This window comes from Acomys minous (assembly GCF_964271855.1).
Source record: "Acomys minous genome assembly, chromosome: 12".
Classification (NCBI taxonomy): domain Eukaryota; kingdom Metazoa; phylum Chordata; class Mammalia; order Rodentia; family Muridae; genus Acomys; species Acomys minous.
Genome location: NC_140493.1, coordinates 63,523,588 through 63,551,215, shown reverse-complemented (window position 1 = coordinate 63,551,215; position 27,628 = coordinate 63,523,588). Strand labels below are relative to the sequence as shown.

Below are 27,628 nucleotides of genomic sequence, written 5' to 3'. Positions count from 1 at the left end.
CTATTCTGGCTTTTTTTTTTTTTTTTTTTTTTTTTTTTTTTTGGTTTCCCATATAAAATGGAAAATTGTTCTTTCAAGGTCTGTAAAGAATTGTGTTAGTATTTTGATGGGAATTGCATTGAATCTGTAGATTGCTTTTGGTAAGATGCCCATTTTTAATGTTAATCCTACCAGTCCCTGAAGCATGGTTGTGGTGGTACATGCCTTCATTTCCAGCGTTTGGGAGGCAGAGGCAGATGGATCTCTGTGAGTTCAAGGCCAGTCTGGTTGACAGAGTGAGTTCAGGACAAGCAAGGATACACAGAGAAACCCTGTCTCCAAAAAAAACAAAGGAAAATAAAAATAAAAATGTAATGACATCAAAATACAAGTGAAGATGATTAATAAATCAATAGTAAATAAATGTAGACCTTAGGTGTAAATCCTGTCTTAATCTCCCTTATCACATACTGTCTTCCTTGGTCATTTGGCCCTTTGTTATTTTATTATTCATTTGACTAGTGAAAATGCTCTCCCCTTTTTCATGTGGAATGTGCTAGAGGGGCAAGTAATCAAGCATATAATCTGGACTTGATGTCTTGAGGAAAGTATGCAGTAGAGCATAGTTAGAAAGGCACAATCCAACTGTGTGAACCAGTCAAATCTTGTTCCCTTTTAAAGTGATGCAATCTCTTGAGTTTTTCTTTGTTTCAAAAATAAAAATATTCTTAAAAACAAAAAGGGTGAAAGATATATGCTTCTTTCTGGGGTTGCAAACCCATTTCTGATTCCAAAGAGAGCTGCAAGGGGAGTTTTGCCTGTGAGCTCAATTCTGTAGAAGACAGAAGCTAAGCTCTTAACATCAAAATATCTAATTACTACACTTTCTCCATCTAACTGTCTCTGCCTGTTAATCTTCCCTATTACAGAAACATGGAGAACACAGACATTGTTCTGTGAGATTTAAAATCTCTTTGGTAGGCGTTGTGCCTGGTTCTAACTCTGTCTGTTGACCACATTACTGAGAGGGAGCATCTCTGCAATAAGTGTCCTTCACTTACCTCCCTTCCATGGCAGTTTAAAGGACTCAGATTTCAGTGCTTTAATAAGGAGCACAATTTCAGGGTACCACAGACCTAAATTGAGGTATTAGATCATTGTTAGGAGTTTATTATCTCTTTATCCTAGTTTCTCCATCTATACAATAAAGAGATGAAAAATAGTTTTTGTTTCTAAGAAATTGCTGGAAGAATTAAGTCAGTTTGGGCCACAAAGAGACCTGGGGTGATACCTAGACATTGCAAGGGCTAAACAGATATCATGTATTATTATAACTGGCAATGCCTGCTTGACTGTGTTAGATTCCTGTTACCACTTTAATGAAACACCACAAATCTAATGGCTTTTAACAACACAAATTTGTTGCTTTACAGTTCTAGAGGACAAAAGTAAAAAAGGAATGGTGCTTTCTAGAGTCCCCAGAAAAAAGTTCATTTCCTGCTTTTATATTTTTTTTTGCCAGTACAGTAGTCATTATGCACTGTACATTGTTACATGATTTATTTTTATGCAACTATAGGTCCAGTCAGTTCCTTTTAATTTTCACTTTCATAGACACATGACTACCATATTCCACTCTGACCTTAAAATGGTCACAGGAAGAATTTCTCAGCTATATCACACCTTATGAAACCACCACCAGGAATGAGCTTTGTCATTGTCAGAGCGTTATGTGGCATATAGCTCCTTTGTCTTTAATTTAAAATTTTAATTCCTTTTACAATTTCATACTCAAATACTGTGTTTATATCATTTCTACTTTTTTCTCTTTCCTAATTCTTCCCATACCCACTCAGTACTCAAATTCATGACCTCTTTTTCTGTAATTATTGTTTTACACACACACACACACACACACACACACACACACACACACACACACTAACTGTATCCATTTAATGTTGCTTGTATGGGATTTGTTTAGTGACCTATCAGGGAGCTTGTCCCTAAAGAAAACTGATTCTTCCTTTTTCTTCACAGCCTTTGATTGACTGTAGATTTTCATACAGGAGCCTGGCACTCTGGAACTTTCCCCAGTGCACTTTGGCATGCCAATTGATGATATCATTTCATTATGTAGGTCTTGCTTATGCAACCATATTGTTAAGATTTAAGGGGAACAGCATCACTGTCATGCCTAGAAAACACCATTTAGCAGCAGATGTCCACCCCTCTGGCCTTTAAAATCGTCCCACCTTCCTCTTCTGCAGTGTTCCCTGAACTGTAAATGTGGGGGTTGAATTGTTGATATACTAATTAGACCTGAGTACAGAGACACATAGACTCTGCATTTTGGCCAATTGTGCATCTCTGTAATAGATTATATATGGTGAAAAAAACAAATTTATTTGGTAAGAGTACATTATGAGATGAACTTATCTATGGGTACTAGGATAAATATTTAGAATATAGTTACAAACTATATTGCTTTAAGGAAATTTATTTATATAACATCTCCAGTCATGGGTAGTTAGCTATATCCTCCATTCCACATATGGATTCCCTCCTAATGAGTAGACTTATATCCACTTAGACAGCTGTTCGTTGTGCCCAAAGATCAGTGCCACTATTTTCCATTGGTGATACCTTGCCAGATCATTTTTTGTTTGGATGCTTTATAGTTGGGTAGGACTATTGTTTGATTTTTCTCTTTTGGCATCTTGCAAAGCCCTTTCCAATATGATGAAAAATAGGCCTCTAGGAGGAGGTTTCCAACTCAATTCCAGCTCAATTCCTCCAAGTCCTGTGTCTAAAGTATGTGGCATGTTCAATAACAGGTCTTACCTTCAAGCTCTGGGAGGCAACTAAGTCCAATGGCAATCTTTTGTAACTTTTGAGAAGTCTGTTGGACCCTCATAAAGAACAACTCAAAGGGAGATTTCTCTTGCCCAGCACTGGCTTGTTTTTAGATATTTGCCGCTATGCCAGGGAACATTATCACCCCAGATGACATAACTCCATTTAAACTATATCTAACATATTTTTAAGTAAATATATAACATATTTCTCTGTGCCTGTGGTCCTTTCCTTTAGTCTCTGCTACATTTTGACTATTACATGGCAAGAGAAAGGCTCTGACTCCCTCAAAGTCCCTCTCAAAAGAACCCTTATGATTATATTAAAATCAGAATAATCCCTTGTCCAAAATCCTTAGTAATATCTTCAAAGTTACCTTTGCCAATTAAGGATAAAGTAACATTCATGGGTTATGGTGTGGGGACTGTTATTAAACCTACTGCAGTGACTAATTTGACTTCTGAACACTGCTAAATTAAGCTCCATATTGGCACAATGCAAAGTTGTAGTATCAATTCTGAGGGCATAAGGACCTGAGAAGTTAATCAAACAAAGCAGTTAGAACAATCTAAGGTTTCCTGTATCACTCTTCCCGTCCTTCTCTTCCATCCTGTCATTGCGCAGGCAGGAAGAAATAAGTGACTAAGGCAAGATAGAAGTACGTGATCCCAAACTCAGGTCACATTCTAGCTTTTCAATCTGATGGCTGGTGCGTCAATGATGGGAGATCTCACAATTTCCCCAGGTGTGTTCTCTAAAACCATTTCCTAAAATAAGGACTGATGTTTTGTAGCACTAACAGGGAATGAGGAGATGATGAGAAGCTGCTCGCCTGTGTGTTAGCCAGCAGGTTTCTCCCATGGGCCACCGAGTAACAGATAGGTGCAGAACATGCCTCAGAGACATCCCACTGAGGAAAGTCATGTTCTCCTTTCTGCGGAGGCCTGAACCAAGGCAATGTCTTTAGCATTTCCAGTCATTCTTCAAATACCTTTCCTGGCCAAGAGCGTCATACGCAGATGTTTGAATCAAACAGCCAGCATGTTACAAAGAGCATTAAGGGCCACAGGATGTAAATGGATTGGATGTCTCTGAAAACAGGCCCACAATGCTCACTTTCTTAGGGATATTTGTGATATCAGGCATGCATTATAGTACCCATTACATGCCTGACACACAGCGACTATTAAGTAACAGTGAAATAGTTTCCCTTTGGTTTCTAATTGAGAAGATCACCAAGAACTCCTGAAATCTCAGGTTTGTGTTGTTTTGTTCTGTCTTGTCTTGTTTTTATTTGTTTATGCAGTCAGTGGAGAGAGCTAGCTACACTATCGCAGTGTGACTTCTTAGGACTCACAACCTGATCATAAGTCAATCCCTAATGGCATCATTGCCTGTGTCCTTTGACACGAGCATCTCCCACTGGCCTATACATTGGTGAACATGAGCTGAATGACCTGGTAATGCTTGCCTCTTATCTCAGTCCTGACCACCCCTGAGGAAGTTTTGAGGTTAGGAATTCAATTTCAATGACAATTTTATGACTAGGTGTCAATGAGCAAAAATCTCAGACAAGCATTGTCAGATGGAAAACATCCACTTAGCAAACACTGATTAGCAAGGGAATTTGTAGAGCTTTTGACTGTTTGGTAAATTTGCACATTTTCTAGGTCTATTTTGAGGTTTCTGAACAGCATTTTGTACCAATATTCAGTGAAGAACATCATGAAGGCTCCAGCCACAAGGTTCAGCCACTTGTCGGGCAAATTTCAGGAATTGAGGATTCCTCAGTGTTCCTGAATCCTGAGGGTGTTAGCTGAGGTCACCATTCCTGAAAGTAAAGCCTATAGAATTAGGAGGATTCTAGGTTACCATGAAGTAGTTACAGGAGTATCTCTAATATACTTCTCTGAATCCACATGTAATGAATATCTTTAATTTCACTAATAAAAACCCTTTCCTAAAAGGGGATGCTGAGCTAAATAACACAAATCCATGAACAAAGGTGCACATTTGACTTTCAGTGTGTAATTAGGAAGGCACTGTTTGTAGGTTGAGCTATAGACCACAGAAACCCATGGCAGGCAGCCAGAGACCTTCCAAGATCTGCACTCTGCATTAGGATCTCAGCAACATCAGCTTATTACCTTAGCAAGGAACATATAGTGTCACATTTTACTACTGAAATATTGGAGTTTTTCTGGTTGTGCAAGATATACATTATGTGAAATCTACTTCTTTCGACATTTTTAAGTACAACGTTGCAGCATTAAGTACATTCATATTGTTGTCCATCACTACCATGTAAAAGTGTCTTTCTTTTCCCCACACTGACATTCTGAACACTGTGCCCATGAGACAATAAGAACCATAGCTTTCCATTTCCTTGTCCATCTGGCCCCCAGAAAATCACCACTGTTCTTTTCAGTATAAATGTGAATGTTCTTCCCACTTACAAAAGTAGGATACAAGTGATGGGAGAAGAATTTAGTTGTAATCTGAATAAATTAATAAAAAAAGTAGAATCACCAAAATACTTGTCCTTTTGTCTTAACAATAACCTTAGTATTCACCTGTGTAGTAACAGGTGTTAGAATTTTATTTTAGGAATGAAGAACAGCATCCTATTGTACAGCATAAGATTTTTGCTGTCTATACTTCAATTCACAGACATTTCTGCTGTTTCCACCTTTGGGCTACTATAAAATTTCCTTGCCTCAACAGTAGGATGCCTATATAAGTTATAATATTCTCAATAGATTACAGACATTTTTTTCTAGAAACTTAAGGAACCAGGCCAGAAGTGGTGGCATATGCCTGCAATGCTGAACAGCTTGGTTCCTGTGATTTCAAGACTAGCCTGGTGGGTTTCAGGTCACCCTGTTTGTGATCCTGTGTGAACCTATATGGTCATCATCCTGCCTCTTTAAAAACAAACAGACAAAATTAAAGAACTAGGCAGATAACACAAGCAGATGCTGCCTGATCCTTTAGTGTTACGGCAGCTTATTAAAGGACTTGAGGCTTCCTTTGTGCCTTACTCTAGGTGGAAAAGTGGCTTTATTGATCTTTTAAATAAGATTTTTGAAGAAACCCACTTGAAAGCCATGATTTGATATCATAAAGCTGAATTTATATTTCATCTCCAAACTACTTATTGAAAATGCCATTCATAATTTTCTTATATGGTGTTTTCATCCCTCAGACATCACATGAGTTCCTAGTTATTTGGTGATTCTGCTGGGATTCCAGGATGCAATTGCATAAAACATACTCTATGACCCCAGCTTCTTCATCACTACATGCTGAAATGCCCTCTTCTTCCATGCTATTAGAAAGGCAGATGCTTCCTAGATTAAAAATGACATCCCTCTGCAAGCCCATGCCTATAAGAAGTGTCTGCCTGAAGTGCTGATGAAGGTCACAAAAGAAATGCAAGGGTTACATATTGGCAGAGATAGGACAGGTGGATTCTGAACAGAATGGTGAGTATATTTCTCTAATTTACATGTGTGAGTCCATGCGTTTGTAAAATTGGCAGAGCTGAGACCCAGGCCCTGTAACTGGGGTACAGAAAGCCCCGCACTGTGCTGGACTTACTGGGAAAAGTACACTTCCTAAGTGATTAATTCCTGGGTTCTGCCCATTTGTCTGCTGGGGATGGACTGTAAAGAGTTCGAAAAGTTGGTCTTAAGCTTCAATCACACACCAAGGCACTCATTATATTGAGTACCTACTATGTGCCAAGAACTAAAGATACCTTGGTGTTGTAATTGAAATATGAAGTGCCTGTAACCCACAAGCTTGCGTGTTTGAACATTTGGTCCCCTGCTGGTGGCACTGTTTTGTGGTGTTTTGGAACTTTGAGGATACAGGGCTGAGTTGGTAAATGTAGATCACTATGGACACATCTCTTAGCTTTACCTCTGCTCTGAACTCTGCTTCCTGACCAGTGCCGAGGGAGAACGGAGTGAAAGAGAGTCTCACAAGGAAGCAATTACAATGGTCTAGACAAAAGATCTATGGAACTTGGTCTGGGAAGTGGTAACAGCTGAAAGAGTGCAAGCGACCATGGTCTGGGTTTACTTTGTCTGTAGACCTTATAGGGTTTCCTGATAAACTGGAAAATATTCAATTACTCAAAGATGGGCCACATAAATATGACCTGGGACCACTGAACCAAGGTAAACTTTACTGTTTCAAGTAAAAGTTGATTTTTGTTGTCAATTTAATTTCTGTATTTCTCACTCACAAGTCACTTTTAGTTAAGTATGTTAATGTTTTTTTACTCATGACTATATAGCCACTTGGACAACTTCTCCATGAAGACATTAAGGCAGAGAGACAACACTATCCGAGGCTACACAGCCATGGAGTGGGAGAAGTGGGTCCTTTCTTTCTAACTCCAGCAAGCAGCTCCCACTGGCCTTTTAAACATAGGACTTTGGGAATCCCTGGATAAGAACTGCCAACTTTGGAAGGCTTGAAGGAACTGTTTTTATTTTTTAAAATCCAGGAAAATAACTAGAGAGATGACTAAGAAGCTAATAGGCCCTTTCTTCCCACAACACTGTTTTTAAGCATCAAAATATGTGATGTCTTTCCAGATACTGAACTCTATGGTTCTTGTGCCTGTTGTCAGCATATTCTGGACAGTCAAGTGATTTCAGTAGTTACCTGTGTGCCCCTGTACACTGCCAAGTTATACCCTGAATAAAAGGGTAGTAGTTTTGAACAGATGGCAATGAGACACAAACCCATTTGTAAAGTGAAGATACAAACCATTTTGTGTTACTCATGGAATCTTGACATTTTTGCTTCCTGTCCCAAAGAGCATTCAATTCCATGGAATAAAAGGGGGTTGTGGTCTATCCTTTTGATTATCTTCTTCTAATGGGTATGAAATGCCATTTAATTGTACTTCTAATCTATACTTTTTTGATTACTGATGATAATGGACAGATTTGCATGAGTTTAGTGGTCATTTTTTAAACCTTCTTTGGAGACAGTTTTCCAAAAAAATTTTGCCTATATTTTAATTGGGTTAGTGTCATTATTATTATTATTATTATTATTATTATTATTATTATTATTATTATTATTAATTTATTCTTGTTACATCTCAGTGGTTCTCCCATCCTTCTGTGCTTCTGTATTACTGTTTGGGTTTTTCCACACAGGAGGGTCCACCAATGTCCTACCACCAAGCTCCACACCAGCCATGGATCTGCCTTTTTAAATGGGTAACGTGAATGGCATGAGTTTTACATTCCACAACCCAGTTCTACGTAAGATGTGAGAATACAACTAAAAAAACGAAAAATAAAAGCATAATGCCTAGTAAAAAAAAAAAGGGGGGGTTGTGGAAGGGGGCTGGCTCAGCAGCTAAGAGCATCAGCTGCTCTTGCAGAGGACCTGACTTCAGTTCCCAATCGCCACATCCGGTGGCTCACAGCCACCTGTACCCCAGCTCCAAGAGATCTGCCCCTAGTCCCTCTCTGACCTCCACCAGCACTGCTCTCACATGGCTCAGACCTACACATACACAATACACATGCATACACATAACTTACAAGCACATTTAAAAGAGGGGTTTGTGTTAGATTTTTTTTAAATCACTGTAACTAACACCTGAAAAACAGTTTAAAGGGTGAAAAGGCTTATCATGGCCTCGTGGATTCAAAAGTTCATTCAGTGGTCACCTGGCTCCGCTATTTCAGAGCCCACAGTAAGTTAGAACACCACCATGTGTAACAGGGCAAAGTTGATCTCCTCGTGGCACCTGGAGAAACAGAGTACAGGCGGGGACCGTGCCACCAGTGACCTACTTCCTCCAGCAAGGCCCCCTGTTCTACTGTTTCTAGCACCTCCCAAAATAGCACCATCAACTAGGGGACAAGGCCTTAGCACATAAGTCTGTAGGGGAAGATTCATATCCAAACCGTAGCAAGATTAAATATAGCCAGTACTACAGGAGAAAGACATGCTAAGTGGATGAGCTCTGCCCTGATTCTTTTGGTGGGGAGGGCATGAAAGGATTTATTCTGCTTATACTTCCACTTGGCTGTTCACCACCGAAGGGAATCAGGACAGAAACACAAGCAAGGCAGGAAGCTGGAGGCAGGAGCTGATGCAGAGGCCATGGAGGGGTGCTGCTTACTGGCCTGCTCCTCGTGGCTTGATCAGCCTGCTTTCTCTCTCTTTTTTTTTTTAATTAATTTATTCCACTTACAACTCAATTGTGATTCCACCACTTGTATCTTCCCATTCCTCCCTCCCTCCCGCTTTCACCCTACTCTCCTCCCCTAGGTCTATGACCAAGGGGGACCTCCTCCCCCACTATATGGTCATAGGCTATCAAGTCTCATCTTGGTAGCCTGCTTATTCTTTCTTTGAGTGCCACCAGGCCTCCCCACCAAGGGGAGGTGGTCAAATATGGGGCACCAGAGTTCATATCAGAGTCAGTCCCCGCTCTCCACATAACTGTAGAGAATGTCTTGACCATTGGCTAGATCAGAGTAGGGGTTCAATGTTTACTATTTGTATCATCCTTGGTTAGTGCAGTAGTTTGAGCAGACCCCCTGTCTGCCCTGTTTCTTTAAGGACATCAGTCATTTCGGTCTCTCAAAATCTGCCATCATCCTTCATGCCTCCGATGCCTGTTGCTGTATGCCATTGCCAATTCACCCTGCTTCTGTAAGATTTTGTAACTTGTTTTCATCTAGAGCTGTCTCCACAGGCATCCTGACCCTGAAATCCCTTTGTTTGTCAGTGTTGTCTTGAGCTTACCAACTTTCCTAAGGCTGCTGTGCCTGCTTCTCTTCTTGCTTTCCAGGACCTTTGCCTTAACTCCATGTCCCTTCCCTGTTTTATCCCTGTCCTGGCCCTGGTGCTTCCCACTGCCCTCTCAGTAACCACTGAGTGCTTTCACTCCCTGTGCCTTTCAATTCCCGCTCTTGGTGACATCTCTATTTCTATCTGTGCCATAAGACAACAGACCACATGTATAAAAGATAAAACCCCTCCAAACTCTAAGTATGTTCTGAAGCTCTTTGTGCTCCTCATCCCCAGCCTATCTCCTGTCACTGTCATTGATTCCTTCCACTGCATCAAGATCTGCGGAAGTCCCTTACAGTTCTATGATTTTCTTCTCCATCTTCCCTCACTTCTCCATCTTCTTTCCTGACGAAGGGACAGCATGCTTCCTCTCCTTCCAGTGAAAAGCCAAGGTCTACAGAACCTGACGCCATGAATGGGCTCCTCTTTTCCTACCACTTCCTCCATGATGTAACCATGTCACAAACAAATGTTTTTATTTTATATTTTTTAAAAAGAGTTTTAAAAGTTCTTGATGTATACAACTTTTAAATATTAATTGGCCGCTATATGATGTTTTGGTTTGTGTAAAACAATTGTACAATGTTCTTGTTTAAGAAATTTATTTAGTCTTGTGCAATGTTCTGATCAAGGCAAACATACCTGACTCCTCAAACAGCAATCACTAATTTCTGGTAATAATCAAAATTCTTTATTTTTCTTCTAATTTTTAATTCTCTACAGTTTGCTTTTTATGTAAAATAAATATGTTTATAGCCCTCGCAGTTTAATTGCCATTATGAAACATCATCACTTCAGGTAGAAGAACAAAGTACTCACTACAAAGAATCTGAACACATAGTCTGTATTTTTACTTCACATATTTGTTTTACTTCACATGAATGTAACAATGTTCTTTGATAGAAAAAGTTAAGTATAGAAGTCCTTTTCAATCCCTTTAACTTATCACTCAATTTCCCTTCTTCTGAGCAAATCCTATAGAATATGTAATTAGTGCTTTTGCCACCTATGACAAACCCACTATTATGACATATACACCCCACCTTTGTGGTCTTACCCCCACAATACACTGTCCATGCCTCTCACTTTCATGTCTCTGCTCCATCCTTCTGAATTACACTGTTCTAAGAAGGAGGATTCTTTAATATTTCTTCTCTATGAGTTCTAGTCAAGGAAGTATTTCTAGGAAACCATGTTGTTGCATTGTCCTTTTCTGGAACTCTCCTTTTCATTTTATTTTGTTGAGATATAATTGGCACATAGTAAAGTGCCAATTTTGATACCATTTGACAATTATATAGCCTTTGCAAATGTATCCAAATCGGGATCCATTTAAGACACCCTGGTCATCTTCCTCACTGCATCTCAGTTAACCCCAACCTCTCCCAAGACAATACTATTCTCAGTGGTGTTGCCAGAGATTTCTTTTGCCTGAATTTGCACTTGGTAACAGGGAAATCACACACACGGTGTCAGGTTGTATTTTTACAGCACTTCAACCTCCCATTATTCACTCACGATGTTGCATTTATTGGGAACTCATTATTTTTTGGTTGTTGAACATTATTGCATAATATCTACAAACTACAACTTGTTCATCCATTTTGTCAATATATATATATATATATAACCTCTTTTTCAGTTTTTGGCATCTATTCACAAAGCTGTATATATGCTGATACAAGTAGTTTATTTGTTTGTGGGCACATACTCCACATCCACCTCTAATGTTTGGGGTCCTATCCGTGCCTCCTTTGAGATGGACAGTGATAGTCTATATTCATTCTCATGTCCCCCACCCCTCCATTTGAGCTCCTAAGGGGCTGCAGTTGTAACCCTGTCACTACAGACACCCACAATCTACCTCATAGCAGATTCTCTGTAAGTCCATACTCAATAAAATGGAACCTAGTAAAGCAACCAAGGACTGAGGAATTCTGAAGGTGGCTGGATGTCCCAAGAAAATCGATAAGAACTGACTCACTGGCAGTGTATTATAATACTGTAGTATGAATGCAGGGCTCCGGTGGCCATTTGTTACAGTCTTCAGGAAGGTTTTTTATCAGATTCATAGTGGCAAGTGATACAAATTATTGGATTTCTTTTCCAACATAAAAAATAGCTGTTTGCAGCCTTTTGAAGCTGGGTAAATGAGCCATTGATCTTACCTGTGGAACACTGCAGGGCATGCTTGTCCTATCTCAGCTTCCAATAGTCCATAACTGGAGGCCAGCCTATTTACCCATGCTGGTCTCATCTTCAGCCTCTATGCATATCTGTCTATCTCCTCTCCCACGCCTTCTCCTATACTCTGAGGAGATTCTTACTTGAATTGCTCTCACATTTTCTCTCCTAGAAGAGAAGTCAAGGCCTAGCACAGATGCCAATAACTTATGACACTTTCTAAGCAGTTAACTGTGTAGTAACTGTCCTCTCTTACAAATGATTCTATGCTTCCCAGGAGGGAGGAAAGGCCCAGCCTATCTTCCATGACTTCTACAGTAATCCTAGGGCAAGAGAGCTCCCTCGCTTCCAAGTGTCCCACAGATGCCTGTGGCCTCATCCAGACATCCTGCCTCTGCAAGGCTCTCTTTTGATGTCCCTTGTTCAAAATGAACCACTCTGGTTTTAGTCAGCTTCTCTGCCTTCCACGTCATCTTGAAGCAGCATGTGGCTTCAGTACATGGCTCGCCTGTCCCCAGTCAGAGAAGAGCGAGGGCTCATTCAAGAGCTTGTGGTGAAGCCTGTGGCTTCATGGGTGTTTGAAAGGTAGAGAGTAACAGGACACTGTCTCATGTCGCCATTATGGGCTGTACATGTTCCAATGGAGACAAACAAATAGCCAGCTTCAGTTTGGTAAATGTCTCACACAAGAATAGAGAAGGGGGCTGTGGTCCAGATTTTCTTTCTTCTTTTGGTCTCACTCCTAAAACACGAATGACTCTTAATTGTCCCCTTCATATGCTCTGGTTGAATATAACAGATGTTTTCCAGAAAGGCAACCCAGAAGACAGTCTTCTTGTTTCTTTTTATGATTTGTTTGTTTGTTTGTTTGTTTTCCAAGACAGGGTTTCTCTGTGTAGCCTTAGCTATCCTGGATTCATTTTGTAGACCAGGCTGGTCTCGAACTCACAGCAATATGCCTGCCTCTGCCTCCCCCCTCTCTCCTCCTCTCATTCTTTAAAATGTTTTATTCATTAATGAGTATTCAACACTGTTATTCTTGCTGGGCACTGTGACCAGAACTAATGACAGCCATGATACAATCAATGCTTTTCCTCTGGTTCATATTCTACTAGGAGATGTAGTCGCATAAACAAATGATTATTAGCACTCCCTCACTGCCTTTTTTAGTAACAGTACATGAACTACGGTTGAGCGTGAGAGACAGTGAGGGCAAGCTGAGGTCTGAGAAGTCCTTCAAGAAGAGGTCATAATTACCTACACTAGTCATAATTACCTAGAGGTCAGCATGGTGGAAGGGCATCACAGAAGACCCATTGGGAAGGCAAGAAAGTATGAAAGCTTGGCACAGTAAGGAGTCAAAAGAAGCTGGACATGTCTGAAAAGCAGAAAGCAAGAGAAGAGGGAAAATAAGGTTGAAATGACTATGAAAGAACAGTCTCTTGCATGGGATTTTCAACTTTACAATGGGGTGAGCATGACGCACATCAAGTAGACCATGCTTTGAATTTTGAAATGGAAAGAACCTTCAGGTTAGGGACAAGGAGCAAGCCCTACTTCAGGCAGTTTCATGACTTATCTTCATGGATAAGTGCTCTCTCTCTCTCTATCTCTCTCTATCTCTCTCTTCCCCCTTTCCCTACCCTCCATCCCCCCTCTCTCTTTCCCCCTCCCTCTTTTTCTTCTGTGCAGCATCAATAAGCTACAGATCTCAACCAGCCATGCCATCAACTAATCAAACACGTCTTGCTCTACAGGACACTGTATTGTTAAACCACGATGCTCAGCAGGTTAGTTGTCTTCCTTGGGTGTTCCAGACATAACATTTCCAACTTGTCAGCTTTCTTGAGGCACAATCGCATCATAATTTGAGATGTATCTGTACTAGGGTAGTGGCCCTTTCATGGACGTTCTGAGTACCAGAGACTTCTCATAACAAACTACTCAAGAGCCTAAATACAGCAATGAGAGCCCCACCACCACCACCACCCACGTTTAAAAAGGGAACACTGGATGTGGAGCTGAGCTGGAATAGGTGGGAAGACCCAGCAAGAAATGGCAGTAGCCTCAGTGAGTGGGTAGGAGTTCAGGAGACAGATGAACTAGTGATTTCAAGGGAGGAGAGAGTGAGTTTCAATTAGCAATTATCAGCCTCTGTCTTCTGACATAAAGTGTTTTCACAAATATGGAAAGAGCCTTCAAGTCAGGGGCAGGGGGTGGTTTCATATGTCCTGGGTCTCAGACTAGGTCCAGACATATCATCAGAACTTTGATAAAATGCTGACCCAGTGTTTTTCAGATAACTCAGGAGAGGAGGGGCTGAGGACATGGAAATTTTACAGAGAAAATGGAAAAGGGAGAATCCAGGCATGGGGACATTTGAGGGAAGGAATCACATGCAGGCTCAGTCAGAGAAGAGTCCTTCAAGAAAGATGTTCTATCCAGAAAGGAGTCTCAGAAAGCCACTTTTCTCCATTAGTTTCTAAGACCAGCAATCTGAGCTTGACAACTGCTATTTTAAGGGAACAGTAAGAGGAAGGCAGAAAGTGAATCAGAAATGAAGAATTGGAGAGAGCAGGCAAGGAAGCAAGAGGTGTGATGGTAAATGAAGAAAAGGCAGTTATTATAGGAAAGGTGAATTTCTTTCAGATGGAAGCAACAGAAATAGGTCTGCTATGAAAGAAAGAATGAATTCATTTTGTTGAGAAGTGACTATAGGATATAAGGCAAGTAATGGGAATATGGGCACAATATTTAGGGATGTGATCTTGCAACAGAATTATACTATAGTTGGTTAAATCACCAATTTATAAAAGATTGTAAAGCTCAGATTTGTGAGATGGAGACTGCAGAGTGTCAGGTTCTTTATGTATCCTTTCCTGTGGTACATTTCCAGCAGAGAGTGGCCTTGAGCAAGCCACCTGGTCTGTCCACTCCAACAAAGATAAGCACACTTATTTTTCAGCCCAGTGCACAGTACATTTTATCTCTTGTCTTCTCATGAAGTCCAAAATCAAGAAAAAGAACTTATCTGGTGGCCTATAATCTAGGCTCAGATTAACATACTGAAAGCTATGACCTTACACTACAGTTATCCAAATTACTGAAACTCACGTCTGTCCTAAGATCCAGGCCCACTACATCTGGAGGAGACTTAGTGATGTGTTAACTAACCCCAGAAAGGGCACCAAAACACCCACCATGAAAGTGATGAGTGTGTACACAATAAATCTTCCTGGGGTTTCTACCCAGTTTCTTCTACTAGAGCTTTCAAATGAGATCTCCCTGTTCAGAATGGGTACAGCTGCTGAAGTTTCACGTTACTCCCAACCCAGGCACCACACTTGGGTAATTGTATTGGCAGTGATTGGAACTGTCCTTTAAAGAAGCCTGGCATTTGGTGTCAGACAACCCTTCTGCCTGTGAGTGAAGTTGGAGTAATAGATGATGAACAAAGTGAGAAAACGTTCCAAACTTGTGGTCACACCACAAATTGGTGATCAATAAGTACTGGTTTCCATTCTAGAGTATGCTAGGACTTTGTCCCACAAGGCACTGCAGTTTGTGGGGGAGGGACTGGAGTTTTCCCTCAAGTTAGGCCTGTACTGCACAGCACTGGCAAGCTTGGGGTTAAATGATGCGACACAGTTCTGCTGTTGACACAGAGAAGGTGGTCAATGTGCTGCTTTTCTGTGCATCATGGTTTTGTCTAGTTGCTAGTAATTTAATTCCAGTAGATCTCTACATAAATTGAAAATATCAAATGCTTAGTCATCCCTCACCCTAATATATTAATTTTTCTGTGTCTACAATGATGATGTCACTGCCAGTTGTCAGCACTGAAATGAATCATCCCCTCAGACTTCATCAAACTCTGCACAGGCCTTTTTTCCTCTCTGCTTGAATATTTTGCAGTCCCCTTCAAAACAGTGTCCTCATATTGTTTCTTTGCTCTGACCTGCCTCTTCTCCTCCCTCTCAGCTTCCTAAACCCCATCATGTTTCCCTGTATTGTTTCCTTACAGGCAGCTTAATGAGTATAGAATTTCCACTCCGAAATACACAGAGCACAAGACAGAAGCTGGAGTACTTCCTGGACAGTGTCCATGTGCATCCTTGTCTGCAGCACCTTCTTCTGTTCTGTTCTGCTTCACAACTGAAATATGCTGAACCAAAGAAGGGGAAAGGCAACATGTTTCTGGAAGGGCTTGTTAGCATCCTTCCCATAGGAAAGGTAGCTTGAAATCTACTCTGTGTTCCTCTTCTGCTTGCAGAGACCACAGCCCTGACTACTCACTGCATGGCAGAAGCTAATTACCAACATAGATTTTGGTACCAGCACTGTCCAACTGTTGTGTTTTGTAATCAAAAGCAAGTGCAAGTCTGACTGCTGAAAATGCAGATAACATTTGGAAGGCTTATCAAACCTGAACAGTTTTCTTCTAGCTCATGGGCTCACACTACCCCAATTTTGTGTTCTCAGAATGTTTGGGGATCTATAGAATACTCTGAGAACCTCAGCCAATGCATATGCAGAAGTGATTCAGTAAGAATAGCTTCAGCTAGCTCAGGTACTCATAGGTCTACAGCTCAACTCCATGGCATTTCACTAAGCTCCTGTAATATGTTAACATTGTTCTCCACAGAGTAGAATGCTACCAGATTTAGCCTTCCTTTGGCATTCAGTTGAAAATAAATAGATTTTCTTCATGCATGATCAGGCTGTGTTATTGGTGAGGACAGTGTTGCATGGAGGTGTGTAATCCTACTCACACCTGCCTCCTAGTCTCACTGGCACTGAGCTATCCACTGGCTTTCTGTCTGCTATCTCAGTGAGCGCTACTTAATCTATGTCTTTACTTCTTTGCCATGGAGTTTCTACCTTAAAAAATCTGGTTTACACAAAATAAAATACCATGGCTACAATTGGCTTTTTATATGCTTGAAGGAAATCCAAATGCAAAACAAAGCACAACCTTGTGGATCCCACATCTGGAGAATAGGGACTACTTCAGACATGCCCTCTGGCCACTGAACTTAGATCACTTCCCCCTGGCAAGATGGCCATGCCAGTCTACAGAGGAAAAGTTTACAGCTAATACAGATGAGACTTGATAGGCTGAGGTCAGATATTAGGGGAAGAGGGCTCCCCTGTCTGAGTACTAAGGGAGGAGGGAGAGGGGGTGAGGGAGGGAATGGGGGAGGGGGCTACAATGAAGATGTGAAGAATTTAAACTGCAAAGCAAGCAGGTAATTTATATTGCTAATCCCACTATATAGGACTAGCTCTGAGGCTGGCTGAGACATGAATGTCTAGGCATAGACAATGCTTCTTGTTGACTTAAGAACCCCTATGAATTACTATTAGATGCCATTCTTCATATGACATGAATGAAGATTTACAGATGTCTTCTTTTCCTGCTCATACAAAGAGCAGAAACCCAACCTTAATTGTTCCATGCATCGTGCACACCTTTTATACACTTATAATTTTAGGACTGTGTAATGCTTATGAGAAATTATATGCTTTCAGAACAAAAGAACCAGACACTGACACTGGGTCAGACCTGACAGGATGCATTCCTCACACCATACTGGACATTGACATCCTATTTGTAGAAAGTAGTTGAAAACAAAAAGGAGGAATATAGAAATATACAGGAAAGATAGAACAAAAAGTAGATTAGTGAATCTACTCCTCAACTCAATGCCTCAATTGTCACTCACAAGATATTTTTAATTCATTGATATAGAATCTTGTATATAGATGCAAAATAAGTATAGAATCCAAATGATATTTCATATAGCTGGGTCTGATTTTCTAGGCATAATTTGGGTGTCTCAAGGAAGGTAGAAATCACTCCCCTATTTTCCCCAACCCCTTCACCGTTCCCCTAGTGCCCATTCCAGATGAGAATCACCTCTAATGATGCATAGTTATCAGGTATAGTCAATTCATTCAGCAAACATTTACTGCCTAGTTAATATGAACAAATAGTCATGGTTGCTTAGGACTCTTTGACATTAGTACTCAGTGTGCTATGTTCCAAGAAACTCCTTGGTTGCAGGCAAAGCAGTCCCATTGGTGGCCCTATCACGTACCCTATTCTGAAAGAGATAGAAAATATCCAGGAAATCATGGTTCCAAGCCATTCATCTTAAAAGCTACTTAGCACCAAGTAGTCCTTCTCATCGATTTATCTGGATACTTTTTGGTACACTGAGATTTGTCTACTCACACCTGTGTTATTTCTTTTCTTTAATTTTATTAATTTATTCATATTACAACTCAATTGTTATCCCATCACTTGTATCCTCCCGTTCTTTCCTCCCTCCTGCTTTCACCCTATTCCCCTCCCCTAGGTCTATGACCAAGGGGACCCTCCTCACCCACTATATGGTCACAGGCTATCAAGTCTCATCTTGCTAGTCTGCTTATTCTTTCTTTGAGTGCCACCAGGCCTCCCCACCCAGAGGAGGTGGTAAAATATGGGGCACCAGAGTTCATGTCCTGTGTTATTTCTTAAAAAATAAAAATAAAAATAAAGTAAAACCTCTAACAATGTGTAATGAGTCAGAAGACTCACATGAATCCACCAGGTGGTGGTTGCATCTCTCACTTAGCCTCTCACAGCTCAGTGCATAGACAAGTCATCAGCCGCTGCACTGCTAGGATATCTAGTGTGAAATTGAAGTAAAGGTAAGAATTTCCCATGAAAAGAAGTACCAGAGAAGAAACAGAAGTCACAAGACATGTGCTATTTTTCATGTTTCATTACCACTTGGTCTTGGACCAGTGAGCTTGCCTCTTAGTTTCTTCATACAGAAAATTAAAAGTCACTAACAGCACACTTAGGAGGATTCTCTGGACTACAGGAAATGTGAACAATATTACATTATGCTATCATTTGATTGTTTTACAGCTCAAAGGAGGCACATTTATCAAGGGTTATGAATTAGCACAAGGGTTATAAACCATGGTCTGTGAGCTAAATGTTTGTTTTTTTATTATAGGTAAAATGATGTATAACACATATAATATATATACATAATTTTATTAAAGTCAATTATATCTATCCATTCATGTGTACATATCAATCATATGTATCCATGTATATCCATATGATTGTTTTTATGCTGTAATAACACACTGAGTAATTGCTTACAACAGAGAATGTATAGCACACTTAACATTTTTAGTTTCTGCCCTTAGCAATGTGTATATCCAATGACCCTGATCTAACAGAATGTTTTCAAAGTCCAAAGTACAAGATTCTCTTAGGATCTATATCTGTATCGCTATGTGATCTCAAGGAAATAGTCCTCTCCCCGAATTGTAAATAGAGCCTCTTCTTCCCTTACCCAATGTTGTGATGACGGATAAGAAGCAAAGGTATTGGTCTTGTTCTGGAGCAAAGATTGCTTAAATTCAAAGTATTATTCATCCAGTTGATGCTGTTAGATGACTCGGCATGATGAGTGATGTGTTATTCTCTGGTATAATCCTCTCCTGAACGGCAATAGGGGATCACTTAGATTGCTGACAGTATACAGACCTCTGCGCTGTGGTGCTACACCAAGAGTCGGACTACCAACTATATAGGAATCTGATTGAATCACAGAATCCAGTCAGGAGTTTGAGTTTTAATTGCTTCTTCATCCCTTGATGCTCTGAAGACTGGCATTAAACATTTTCAAAACTTGAACGTCAGATACTGCCAATATCTTTGCTGAGATAATGCAGCAGCTGGCAATTTTCATCCAGAACCAAGACAGAGGAGCCCCCTGGGCACATGAGGCAAGACTACTCTCAAAACAGAACAACAGTGGTGGGGAAAACATGGGTGGTTTGCAGAGCAAATACCAGAGATATTTCTTTATGTTAAAACTTGAATGCATATTTGATTCTTAACTGCGTGACTCATACAGGCTGCTTAAGAACACACAAGCATAGCAAAAAACCATGAAAACAAAACAAAACAAAACAACAGCAAAAACCCTTTGCATACCATGTGTAAATATGCCACCTCCTTCTCCCAAGAACCTCTTCAAAACTCCAGGAAAGATGCTCCTAAGAGCAGTTCTTGTGTGGTTGACAATAGTTGCACAAGGCACCCTAGTCTGAACATTGAACATTTATCAGCTCAGTTATAGGTGCTGAGTTACCAACTTCAGATTTATGGCATAGGCAAATTAGTGAATAACCATTTGCGCTACAAAAAAAAATGATCTTTTGATTTACAAATAGGTTTATTCCCATGTTCCTTCAGTGATCTGCTGCAATTAGTGCAGTGCTCCTTGGTAGAAGCTCTCTCTACACCTATGCTTTCTACACCTATGCTTTTTCAGTATAAAGCTGGATGGTAAGATAAAAAAACAAGGTGTACTTAACAAACCTCTTAAATATTAATAGGCAGCTTTTGATGAAGGCCTTTTCTTCTCGGCCTAAGAGATAAATATTACTTTGTGTTTATGATTACCCCAGAGAGATGGAGTACAGAATTCTTTAACAAGCTTATGTAAAATATTATGTTGTAAAGTATCTGTGCTTTTATTGACTAAGTATTGATACTTAGCAAAAATAAAACCAAAAGATTAACCAATTGGATTTTAAAGGAAGTAACGAGAACATTAAAAGTCACTATCACAGTGAGTATACCATAGTTCAAACAACATTCTAACTCATTAGTCACTGAAAATCAAACCAAAAATTTAAGTGTAATTATTATATTACAGATAGTGAGACCAAGGCTCAGAGACATGGGCTATCATTCCTCACGAGCTGTGACACATTATGAAATTCAGAACCAGAAAGCCTGCACATATAATTTGTGCAACTACAGGAGACAACTTCCTGAACAGAACACCAACAGCCCAGGCCTTAACATCAACAATTAATAAATGGGACCTCATGAGGCTGAGAAGCTTCTGTAAGGCTGGTGACACTGTCAAGAGAACAAAGCGACAGCCTACAGACTGGGAAAAGATCATCACCGACTCTTCATCTGACAAAGGTCTAATATCCAAAATATATAAAGAACTTAAGAAATTAAACACCACCAAACCAAATAACCCAATTGAGAAATGGGGCGCAGAGCTAAACAGAGAATTCTCAACAGAGGAATATCAAATGGCTGAGAAACACTTAAAGAAATGCTCGACCTCCTTAGTCATCAGAGAAATGCAAATCAAAACGACACTGAGATTCCATCTTACACCCATCAGAATGGCTAAGATCAATAACTCAACTGACGCCTCATGCTGGCGAGGGTGTGGAGAAAGAGGAACACTCCTGCATTGCTGGTGGGAATGCAAACTAGTACAACCACTTTGGAAAGCTATCTGGTGCTTTCTCAGAAAAATGGGAATAGGGCTTCCTCAAGACCCAGCTATTCCACTCCTTGGAATATACCCAGAGGATGTACTACCACACAACAGGGACATAAGCTCAACCATGTTCATAGCTGCCTTATTCATAATAGCCAGAACTTGGAAACAACCTACGTGTCCCTCAATAGAAGAATGGATAAAGAAACTGTGGTACATTTACACTATGGAATACTACTCAGCTATTAAAAACAAGGAATTTCCAAAATTTGTGGACAAATGGATTGAACTAGAAATTGTCATAATGAGTGAGTTCACACAGAAGCAAAAAGAGCTAAATGGTATATACTCACTTATATCGAGACACTAGTCCAAGGTGTACGTCCCCATGAAAAACTGTACCTACCAGAATAGTGGGTAAGAGGGGAGGACATCCTATTGAAACTTTAGGTGTGAGAAGCCTGGGAGAAAGAGGAAATGGAAGGATCCAGTGGGTCCTGGAAAACTACAGGCGAGTCTGGGCCCTGGGGTCCTCTGCAAACTGTGGCGACAGCCAAGGAAAAAATAGGCAGTAAAAACCTTGAACCCCTACCCGGACTAGCCGATGGACATTCTCCACTGTTGAGTGGAGAAGGAGATCTAACTTTCACACAAACTCTGGTGCCCCATATTTGAACATGTCCCTTGGACGGAGATGCCTGGTGGCACTCAGAGGAAAGATAATAGGTCACCAAGGAGAGACTTGATACCGTATGAGCATATTCAGGGGGAGGAAGTCCCCCTCAGACACAGACTTAGGGGAGGGGAGGGGAGTAGTAGGGAGGAAGTGGGAGGAAGGGAGGAATGGGAGGATACATGGGATGGGCTAACAACTGAGATGTAATATGTATAAATTAATAAAAATGTATTAAAAAAATAATAATAATTTGTGCAACTAACAATATAGTAGCATGCTAGCAAAGCAATTGTCAGATGCTAACATGTAGGAAAGAACAATGGTCAGCAGGTATAGTCTAGGTTTAAGAACCTAGTAAAACTAACTCCCTTGGTCCATAAAAGGTGGAAACTCTAATCAACACTAAACAGAAGTACGGCCATTGTTTTCCATGGCTGGAACAGGGAAGAGTTGGAGAAATCTTTTGATTCCTTTTGGGGAGAGGCTCACCTTAGTTCTTTTCTTTTCTTTTCTTTTCTTTTTTTGGTTTTTCGAGGCAGGGTTTCTCTGTGTAGCCTTGGCTGTCCTGGACTCACTTTATAGACCAGGCTGTCCTCGAACTCACAGCGATCTGCCTGCCTCTGCCTCCCGAGTGCTGGGATTAAAGGCGTGCACCACCACGCCTGGCTCTCACCTTAGTTCTTATACAACCTTTGTTGGTTGAGTTCCAGCTCCCCTATTAGAGCTTTCTTAGATCTATCACAATCTTTTATTTAAAAAATTTCCCATGACTCATTTTTTTTTAATGCAACAGATGCTCAATAAATGCTTTCCCAGAAAGGAATTTACCTGTACTACTAAGGCAAGGGATGTGTTTCTGGTCAATGGAGGTATTCAAGAGCAGCAGTATTGAGGGGATCTCTCCAGGTGTCAAGGCAAGCAGTCCTCCAGAAAGAGATGAGACTAAAAGCTAGGTTTAGATTGACTTCATTAACTTGTATCAAAACCTCTAGAGAGTTTGATGCCAGGCAGTTTAATGTCAGCATGTTTAAACACAACAGAATCTGGGGGAAAGTTTCCAGGCAACAATCATCACAATTCCAGGTTTCTAGGCAACAATCATTCCAATTCCAGCTGCACAATAAATCTTAAGGTTACAAGCACATAGAAACTTCTTTGCAACGTGCGTGTGACCTTGAGGGTGGACTCTATAAGTAAAAGGCCTAGAGAATCTAGTGTGATCTCTGACTGAGATACCACAGAGGTCAGCACACCATAAAGTACATGTGACATTTCACCTAACAGTTGTTTCTATTAACTGGATCTAAAGATAATGATCTCTGGATGTAGAGTCTAGGACAAACATTCTGGGGGATTTGGACGATGTTTGACTCTATAGCAAAAGGTAAGTGAGGTCTGCCTCTACAGACAGCAAAGTGTCACCAGGTCATTATCCAATCCCAGCTTTCTGGGCAAGAAAACAAGTTATTCTTCCACTCAGGCATGACCCCTGCATATTTAACATTCTGTAATGCTCTGTGAGCACAAGGACTTTTGTGCCCCAGTACAGGATCAACAGCCATATATTAGGGTCTTTATTAATCTAATAACAGAAGCATTATTTCTTATTTAATTTTAATAAAGCCATTTGAACATTAGATAGTCATTGAACCAGACAAGTAGTTTGCATGGAAAGAAAACATTTAAATGTCTGAGTCATTTCTCCATGGAAGGAAATCCTAAAATGAGGATAGCAACCATCCTGGCAACCCACTGGCCACAGGTAGTCTATATCAAATGCCTGTTGCAAGCAAGGGAAGTGATCTAATCTAATTTCTCTTACTGTAATATACATAAGCATCATATTTTTTACGTATGATGTGTATATACATATACATCCTGACAAAGAAACTCATGGTGGCGAAGAGTTCATTTTAGCTTATTCCCAGGTTATGTTCCATCATGGCATTTTAGATGACAGATAGATAGATAGATAGATAGATAGATAGATAGATAGATATAGAAATATATAATCTCACCACAGAAACACTTAATCAGATGTACTGTGATCTTAATTTGGATGGCTAAGGATAGCCACTGTTTCTTAATTAGAAAGATTACCCTAAAAATTAATTAATGAGAGTCAGGCTTAAGTAGCATTGGGAATTTAGCTACATTTAAATGCTAAATTTGCATTTAGCAGCCTCTCTGAAAGTGTCTTAGCTAGAGCCAGGGTTTTTCATGACCACTGTTATTTAATGGACACTCTGAGAACCAATGTTTTGCTTTAAGTGAAATGCGTTTGCATTAAATGCATATTCATTTTCCCAGTTTTTTCTTGTATCTTTGTTTTCCTTTGTTTTGGAAGTCAGAAAGCTTTTCGTGTTGAACCCGTTTATGCCCTTGCTGCACAGTGATTTTCAGAATGCCTTTGAAGATTTGCTGTAAAGATATTGCATTCCTTTATCACAAAGCCAGTTAAGAGGGCTGCCAAATGTCCAAGGAAACAGCAGGCTATTTGAATAAGTAAAAGGAAAGTGTCATAGGAAGGCTGTGTTAGCAGTCAACGAGCTTTTCACCATTGTAAATGTCCCTTTTCTACCTGTAAGAATTATTGTTTGAAGCAAAGATTGTTGACTATATTCCTAACCTTGTGATTCTTTCTTCAAAAACTAATTTTGGGGGAACCTCACTAAAATTTCACATTAGCTAAGTGATTTGTTATCTTTCTGTAACGTGAAAGCATAGACAGGCACATTCACTTCGGCCACGTCTAACAGTGCCAGTGCACAGGAGCAAAACTGGGAAATAAGGAGCTAGAGGCTCCTGATCAGCTCGGTTTTTCTCACCATCACAGCTTCCTCTAAATCTATCCTCATTCTCCTGCGTATGACACATATTTTCCTTAGTGACTACAGTTTTAGTTTATTGTAATGTGCCTTTTAGAATGGAATTTGAGGGCTGAGGAGATGGATCCATTGGTAAATCACTTATGCAAGCGTGAAGACTTAAGTTGAAATCTGGAGACCCCATATAAAGGCTGGGCGTGATAACACACATTGGTAATACCGATGCTCCCTCAGCAAGAGGAAAGTCAGACACAGAAGAGCCCTGTGGAGCTCAAGTGTTATCTTTTCTGTTATTTGCAGCAGAAAACACTAACAAAATGAAATTCAAGACCAATACCTACACTCACATGTCATATGCACACAGACACAAACACATACACACGTACAAGCATGTATAATGTTGTACTACAGCAGGACTTTCTTTGGACTGCCAGCGAATGGAATAAACACATAAATTTTATTATTTATGAAAGTTTAGGCTTGTTCCCAACTAGCTCATATAACTTAATTAACCACATCTATACTAGTCCACGTTTGCCATGAGGCCTGTTACCTCTCCTCAGTCCCAAAATATCTGAGTCTCTGCATGTCTGGAAGGACTATGATGAATCTCTTATACCTTATATTTTCCAAAGTTCCTATCCTTGCCTCTCTTGCCTCAGCTATTGACCATCAGCTATTTATAATGCCATCAGAAGGTGATGAAGAGGTGATGCTTCACAAAAACAACAATATTTGTATACAGGAGGGTTACTAACTTTTTTGAGTTTATTTTTTGTCCAGCCACTTTGCTGAAGGTGTTTATCAGCTGTAGGAGCTCTCTGGTGGAATTTTGGGGTTTACTTATATACACTATCATATCATCTGAGAATAGGGACAATGTGACTTCCTCCTTTCTGATGTGGATCCCCTTGATGTACTTTTGTTGTCTTATTGCTCTAGCTAAAACTTCAAGTATTGAAGAAATATATAGTGGCTAACCTTGTTTAGTCCCTGATTTCAGTGAAACTGCTTTGAGCTTATCTCCATTTAATTTGATGTTGGCTGTTGAAGTGTTGTATATAGCCTTTATTATGTTTAGGTATGTGCCTTAAATCCCTGATCTCTCCAATACTTTAAACATGAATGGGTGTTGGATTTTGTCAAATGCAATGGACAGTGCATTCTCCACAGTTGTGTGAAGAGCAAGGACTGACTCTGACATGAACTCTGGTGCCCCATGTTTGACCACTTCCCCATGGTGGGGAGGCCTGGTGACACACAGAGGAAGGGTAAACAGGCTACCAGGATAATGCCTGATAGGCTGTGATTATATGGTAGGGGAGGAGGTCCCCTCTGTCACAGGCCTAGGGAAGGGGAATAGGGTGAAAGGGGCGGGGGAGAGGGAATGGGAAGATACAAATGAGAAGATAACAACCAGGATGTAATCTGAATAAATTATTTAAATTTTAAAAAACAGGAAAAATTATCCTAATGAAATTAAAAAAAATACCAAAGTCTAGCCTGTATTCAACTCTCTGCTAATACGGAAATCAACATTTGAATAATACAATGGCAATATTTACACAGTGAACAAAGAGATTATCCCAACATTGTACTGTATTTATCTCCTTTCTTTCATGTTACAGCTTCTTGTGACCTTGACCCCTTGGAATGTCAAAACTGTAGAAAGTTCATGTTGGTTTAGGCTCTTTGTCCTTCCAGCCCCAATTCAATTGCCCCAGAGGCATTTTGTGGGGAGCTACAGAACCAAATTGAAATCATCCCTAAAATTATTAGGTTTACATGCTTCAAAATAATTGAATTTCTCTTTGTAATTCAATATAACTTAATTATTGTGACATTCTATTGGGGCCTGTTAAAAGAACTACAGTATACTTCTTGCAACAGTAGTGGAGATTCACGAAATTATGTAAATGGAAGGGCTTGCCAACTTGACCCTACTTCTAAATGCTACCAATCCTGCAATGCTCAGAAAAAATGGCCATCCTTCTTTTCTTTCTCATACCCACTCAGCTCCTCATTTACAGTAAGAAATCCCATTTATCCAGAGGCCAAGGAAATAACATAAGGAATGCCTGAGACCATCTTATGATGCATAATGAGTTCCAGCCCAGCTTGGATTACAGATGAGACTCAGTCTCAAAACAAGCAAAAACCATACTCCCTTTAATTCTATGGCAACACACCTTTTTAAATCATGCACGGAGCTTTATTAGGGGTTCTTAAATAGGAAAAAAGTCCCTTTCTCTTTTTTTATAGCCACATTTCCTCCTTGTAGTATTATTAAATGTCAGTAAAGATATCCAGGTCTCTTTCCCCTATAGAGTAAATATTTAAGTGCTTAAGAATAGATGCTGAGTTTTCTACACTTTGTCAGCTTGGCCATGTGAAGGGAGGAGCACTGATCAGGAGTTTTTATTCTCCATTGTGACTGGTCTGGTGTACTCTCAACCACCTAGCCTCTAGAACCATAATCAGACCTCTAACAATGGCTGACAAAAGTAGGACTCCAGCCCAAGCCTGTCCGTAGCACCACCATCAAACCCTGACGATTTGCCTACCTTGCGGTGGGGAATAAGACTTTCCACTTGACTAATTTCTATGATCCTGGTTGCCAGCAAAACAGGAGGTGGTTATACAGAGATGGAGAAATAAAAGGCAGTTCACACGTTGCATTGGCTGAAACCTGCCATCTAGTACCTGCCTTCCAGTATACAGTATCTTTATTTGTAACTAGAAATCAAAAATCTATCCATCTGAACATAATTCCTCACATCAACAATAACTGTAAAGCTTTCATTGTAAACAACACCCTGGAAACAATGACTAGAGTTTTCTGAGGTCCAAATATCCATATTCACTGAGAATTCTTTCTTGTAATATGCTCTATCAAGGGGAGTGGGGGGCAGCCTAAAAAATAAACAAAATGAAAAAAATCT

The 27,628-nt window shown here is 40.2% G+C and overlaps 1 protein-coding gene and 1 long non-coding RNA gene across 3 annotated transcripts in view; one reads left to right on the top strand and one right to left on the bottom strand.

Moving 5' to 3' along the window:
* Positions 1–22,874, bottom strand: part of LOC311580103 — a 36,264-nt gene extending 13,390 nt beyond the window's left edge. Inside the window, exon 1 of the long non-coding RNA XR_014773366.1 lies at positions 22,687–22,874. This is a non-coding gene — a long non-coding RNA (uncharacterized lncRNA). The remainder of the gene's footprint in view (positions 1–22,686) is intronic.
* CPQ (carboxypeptidase Q) overlaps positions 1–27,628 on the top strand; it is a 410,614-nt gene that overhangs the window by 371,727 nt on the left and 11,259 nt on the right. The window lies entirely within an intron of this gene.